Below are 6,385 nucleotides of genomic sequence, written 5' to 3' on the forward strand. Positions count from 1 at the left end.
CAATAGCCCTGACTTGAAATTGTTTTGAGTGGGTTAAAATCTCAGTGAACATGACTTGTAAAGATCTTAATTTTGTGTTTAAAACGTTAAGGCTGTATTGTTCATCTGAATGGATTTACATTCAGAAAGAACTGTACTCACCCCACATGCTGTGTACCTTCCACTGTAACCTTGGTTTTTTTCCATGAATTATATTCAGCAGTTTCTTTTAAGTGCAGGAGGATGTGGTATTGAAAAAAATGTTCTGTGCTAGACTCAAAAAGCCACATGTGATTGCATTTATATGAACTATTTAGAATAGGTGAGTCCAGAGAAAGGAATTAGATTAGTGGTTACCAAGGGAAAGGGGATGTCATCTTAGGGAGTATAGGGTTTCCTTTTGGGCTAATAGAAGTCTCTAGAACATAACAGTGATGATGGCAGTGCAGTATTGGGGATGTGGTGATTGCTACAAACCATACATCTTAAGATGGGAAGTTTAGGTTCTATGTATTTTGCTACAGTTGTTTTCTGAGAAGGATGTGGTATTTGAGGTCATTAAATCTCCCCGAGAGACAGTGTTTCCACAGCTTATAAATGTTCAAGCTGTGGTTTGGGATTAATTTATGGTACCAGTAATGATTTAGCAAATTAATTAGGTTAAAGTTCTCAGAAAAGCTCACGAGTCCCATCCTAGACCTGATGATGGCAGTAGAAATCAAGCTAATTCCTTTGTCACAGTTCCTTATATTTAGGACAACTGTGACTTGGTCAGTTCCTCTGTTGGTGTTTGCTTTTCACTCTTTGCATTTTGTTCTGACCTGTGATGTTTAAAAATGTGTTTCAAAACCATACTTTGAAAAAAATGTATTATGTTTTTTTTCAAGTTTTATACTTTATATTCTTTTTAAAGAGCAAATGCAATTGTGTATTTATTAGGCAAGATTTAATAAATTGAACTCTGAAATTTATAATCCTTTTGAATTGTCTTGTGGAAAAGAAACTACTTGAATCTTGAGCTCTTTAACATGTAAGGATCATTCATGATTTCGTGAGGTTGAAGTTGTTACTGTGTGTAATGCATACTTATCAAACACTTATTCCACATGTGTAGGCTTAACTTTGGGCGGCTTTTCAACTTTCAAGTTTTACAAGTAATTTATTATTATTTTTTGTCCTTTACCGTCTTATAATAATGCCAGACCAATGGACAAATTCCAGTAGAGCAAAGGGTTAAGGTTAAAATGTTTATCTACATAATTCTCCAAATACATCAAGAGGTGTTCTTCAGCATTTTATGTTTATATGATCATAAGCAATTCCCTTAAGGAATTCTCTTATTTCTCACGATTCTGAGAGGTGTTGCTTTTCAAACCATTTGAAATGAATGACTGCATAGAGTGCTATGAAACCAACTTTGCAAAATCGTGGGCTCAACGATTAAAAGTTAAATTGCTTTGCAAATAGCTGTGCTTGTCGTATAATTGGGAGTATTCATGCCAGTAAAAGGGTATGTCCTCCAAATGGAATGACAGTGGACATATAATTAAATGAGATTAACAGAGTGAAGATGATGCAGTGGCCTAGATCATCAGATAAGCAGACAAGAAGAAACTTGTACTACAATAGCTCCACTTACATAGCACAACCAGACTCAGACCCAGAGCACAGTAAACAAGTATGTAGTTGATGAACTGTCACTTGAGTGATTTCCTGTTAATGGGACTTGCATACCATCCAGGGATTAGGTCCTTTGACTTGTAGTTTGTTGTCCTACTCTACCTTTCTGATGCATTTTACTTATTTCTCCAGAACTTTGTATTTTTTTAATGTTGCTGAACCTTTTCATCCATTTCCTTTGATAAAAATGTTCTCTTTCAACTTGTCTTGTTTATTGCTGAACATGTAATTCTGATCACACCATTCTTAGGCTTACTCATTTATCACCATTTGTTTTTAATTATATACTCCCCCCCCCCCCCCGGCATTGATCACACTGCAGTAAGGTTTGGCTGTTTGCCAGTATCTGTGGCTAGTTTATTTGTGGTCACCTCGATATAGATTTCCTGGAAGTGCCCGTGTGGGGGTGAGAGCTTTAAACAAGAAGGTAATTAGTGAATAAGGATAAAGTTTAGTGCCATTTAGTTAGTTTTTGCTATATAATATGGCTCTACAAATCTCTGCTATTTAAGCACCAGTCTAGCAAACTCATGCTAAGTTGGCTAGACTGGCTTTGTTCAGCCTGACTTAGCTGCTGCCTGGTTGGCTCACAGGTCCACAGTCAGCTGATTGATGAACTGAGGATTAGTTGATTTAAGATCTCCGTCCATGTCTGGCAGTTGGCAGGCCACTGGCCAGAGTAATGGGATGATTAGGCCACATGTTTCTCATGGTCTGTCAGGTCAGCCCAGGCTTATTTACACAGCAGTAGCAAAACCAGCAAGAGAATAGGGCCGGGATGTCAAAGTTCTGTTTTCCAAAGCAGCCCCATGGTGAAAGAAACAGATAACTTCTTGGTTGGAAGAGCAACGCAGTAATCATGAACAATATACAGGAAAGGAGGAGAATCATTCTAATTAAGTCTTAAAAGTCAATGAATTCCATCACTGTCAAATACTCTGATATTATTTTTTTTTAATTTTTTTATTTTTTTTTTTATTTTTTGGTTTTTGAGACAGGGTTTCTCTGTGTAGCTCTGACTGTCCTAGAACTCACTCTAGACCAGGCTGGCCTCGAACTCAGAAATCCACCTGCCTCTGCCTCCCAAGTGCTGGGATCAAAGGCGTGCGCCACCACGCCCGGCTACTCTTTGATATTATAACAAAGATAAAAACTGGAACAAATTGAAACCTTAGAATTTTTTTTCCCTTTTCTCCAGAACTAAAAAGAGTAGAGAGGCAAGGAAGAGAGGAGTAAGTGGGGAGATTGAGGGAGGGACAGCTAACACTGATGATTACGTGAGGGCCATTTTGAAGCCTAATACAGTAGAAAGCTGCTTAAAATGCATATGTGAGAAAAATCTAAATGGGACCACCAAATAATAGAGATAGACCCCCCAGCTGGACCTCTCATCACCAAGTAAAATCCCCAGTGCCAGGATGGGTTACACCTAACGGAGCTGTTGGCCACACTGGTGCCATGGGAACTACTCAGGCTATAGCCAAGGCTATTGGTTGCTCTCTACAAACTGATGCTAAAGCTCTGTTGCTGAGGACTACCTACATAACTCACTGAATACAGAGAAGCTGAGTTGGTGCTACCTATGTACACACACACACACACACACACACACACACACACACACACACACACACACAATCTTAAATAGACGTCCTCTCCTCAGGGCTCAGGAATCTCTATAGGAAAGGAGGCAGAAAAGTTTTAAATCCAGTGGAGTTGGAAGACACCAAAGAAGCAACGCCTTCCAGACACAATGGGATTGATGCACATAGGAACTCAGACTGGCAGCATGCACAGGTCTCGGCCATAGATGGGTACCAATGCTGAGAAGGGGAGTAGATGCCAGCCTCCATCTCTAACCCAGAAGCTGTCTCCAATTGACAACAGCTCACAAAGGAAAGAGCAGTTTTCTCCAATAGAGTCTCACTGAATATGCAAACCACACTGAAAGAACGCCCATGCCCAGTGGTAGATGGCCAAAAAACAAAACAAAAACAAAAACCAAAACAACAACCAAACTCAATTTTATTTTTGGAGATATTTTGATTCCTTTGGGCTTTTTTGTTTGTTTTTTTGTTCACTTACCTGATTTTGTATTTTTATGCTGTGTATGTGTGTATTTTTAAGGGGACAACTTTACAAAGTTATTGATTCATATCAGTGTTTAAAAAATGGTGACTATTCCTGTCATCTAATTGGGAGTGTGCATGACAATTAAAGAGATATTTATGCTCCAGTTTTAAAAGTATAATCCAGCAAGCTTAGTCAAATGAAACTGCATTCAGGACAAGCACGGAGGAGAGAGCTGCAGTACAATATTAGCTTTATTTTCTCAATCAGGGGAAGTCCAAAGTCATGGAGAATGTGAGGAAGAGATGGAATTATAACAATTCATGCTCTACTGAAGAACTGGTCTATTGTGTTTATCACTTTCATGGTTTTAAAAAGCCTAACCTTCTAAGGTTAGGGTCCCAAGCACCATGAGATGACTGGTGGGAATCCTAGACTCCAAAAGCCAGAGAACCTGCTCTGATATCCAAGGGTAGGAGAAAGGTATCCCAGCTCCTAAAAGCTTTCCCCTGCCTTGCTGATGACAAGCCCACATTGATGGGAGCCTTTTCCTGCTCAGTCCACAGTCTCCAATGCCCGTCTCTTCTGCCAATACTGTGATAGGTAGGTCCTAGACAGCCCAGGCATTGTAATCAAATGAGTTTCCATCTGGCTTCCTTTTTAGTTGATAAGCAAGTTCTGAATCTACTGATGTACTGAGAATATATAAGTTTTTCTAGCTAACTGGGTAACCCTTAGTACAGTTAAATTGACACCCAAGTCATTTGTTATAGTTCTGCTCCCGGTCAATAGGACACCCACATGAATGCCTTTAAACCACACTTTAAGACAATAGCAAAGTTATATATTTCTACCTGTAGCTCAACAACTATTCTGTATGCATATAAAAATGTACTAATCTCTTTCCTAAAAGATAGAAAGTACTTGAGCAGTGTTTTCTGCTCCCCTGTTAGCCTATAACTTACCTATCATGATGTAAATCTAACAGCATTTAAATACTGATGTAAACTGCACCGGTGATGAATCAGAGAAGAGAGACAAAAAAATCAATACAAATACAAATGTATCTAAATGAAATAGGAAATAAGGCAGTTATAGTAATTTGTTGTGTAACTTGTCACATTGTAATTGTCTTTTTCATTGCCCATTGTTTATTTCCGCTGCTGCTATCAAGTGTCTTCCCTGGTTATTCTTTACCTGACAGTGACCCAACCTTCATTTCTGAAGGTCCCCAGACGGTACTTCCTGGGACGAACTGCTGTGATGTCTCGTCCATATTAAGTATAAGTATGGTTGCAGGAAGGATTGTTGTATTCCAGGCATTTCTTTTCTGCCACTCCGGTGTACCAGTTGCTCTGGGTCAATCATCCTAGCTAATATTATTTCCCTCACTCAGGAGGCTTGTGGAATCCAGAGTGGTCAGGTAGCACTCTTAACATCTACTTAAGTAGAATCATTGTGTCTCTTGACACAATGTGATTCCTTAAATGGATGCATGGGTCCTTCAGACAGGATGGCCTTCAAAACAGCAGAACCCAGTGCTTGGCACTAGGAAGTGAAAATGTGCTTGTGGGGTACCAGTGTTAGTGGCGTGTGATGCTGCTCTTGTTCCCATTCCTTGGTTCCTGACTCAGGAATCCTGTCTGGGAAGCTTGGCAGCATGCAGGCAGAAATGGTGGCGGAGAAGGAACTGAATTCTGCATCTGGAAGACAACCAGTAGAGACTGACAACCCCAGGCAGCTAGGATTTCGGAAGCTCTCTTCTGCAGTGGGTAGAACCTGAGTATAAGAAGAGAGACCTCCAGCGCCCACCCTCAGAGTGACACACTTCCTGCAACAAGGCCACACCCCCTAACGGTATTAGTATTCAACCACACATCTGGTATTCTATGCAAAGTGCAAGTTCTGGGGTGCTGCCTGAAATTTGACTGGCTGGAAAGCTTCCCTGTTACCATTGCCCTCCAGAGAGATCCCAGTGCTATGATGCTACAAGCTGTTCACCGTTTAGTAGTGTTATATATTGGGTAGGAGCACTGTAAACCAGGCCCAGGTCTTCTTATGGCGATCATAGGAGATTTCTCATGAGCCCAATAGGTGCAGCCTTGGCTAGTGGGTATTTGGACCACTTTTCCACTTTTTACTTTTTTTGTTTTTGTTTTTTGTTTTTGGTTTTTCGAGACAGGGTTTCTCTGTATAGCTCTGGATGTCCTGGAACTCACTTTGTATACCAGGCTGGCCTCAAACTCAGAAATCCACCTGCCTCTGCCTCCCAAGTGCTGGGATTAAAGGCGTGTGCCACCACGTCTGGCCTGGACCACTTTTTCATGTAACTTAATTGTACTTCAACCCACTCATGCTTGATCACATACTTTGTTGTTGTTGTTGTTTGTTTGTTTTTGAGACAGGGTTTCTCTGTATAGCCCTGGCTATCTTGGAACTCACTTTGTAGACCAGGCTGGCCTTGAACTCAGAAATCTGCCTGCCCCTGCCTCCCGAGTGCTGGGATTAAAGGTGTGTGCCACCACGCCTGGCATTGATCACATACTTATATACCTCTCTGGGTGGCTAAGTGCTGCTGTGTATGCCTAACCTTATTCTGGTTGACCAGAAGCACCCAGTTCATAATGAGCAGCTCATGTTACAAGTTAAACTTAGC

The sequence above is a fragment of the Mus pahari genome, chromosome 21 (genome assembly GCF_900095145.1).
Source record: "Mus pahari chromosome 21, PAHARI_EIJ_v1.1, whole genome shotgun sequence".
Lineage (NCBI taxonomy): Eukaryota > Metazoa > Chordata > Mammalia > Rodentia > Muridae > Mus > Mus pahari.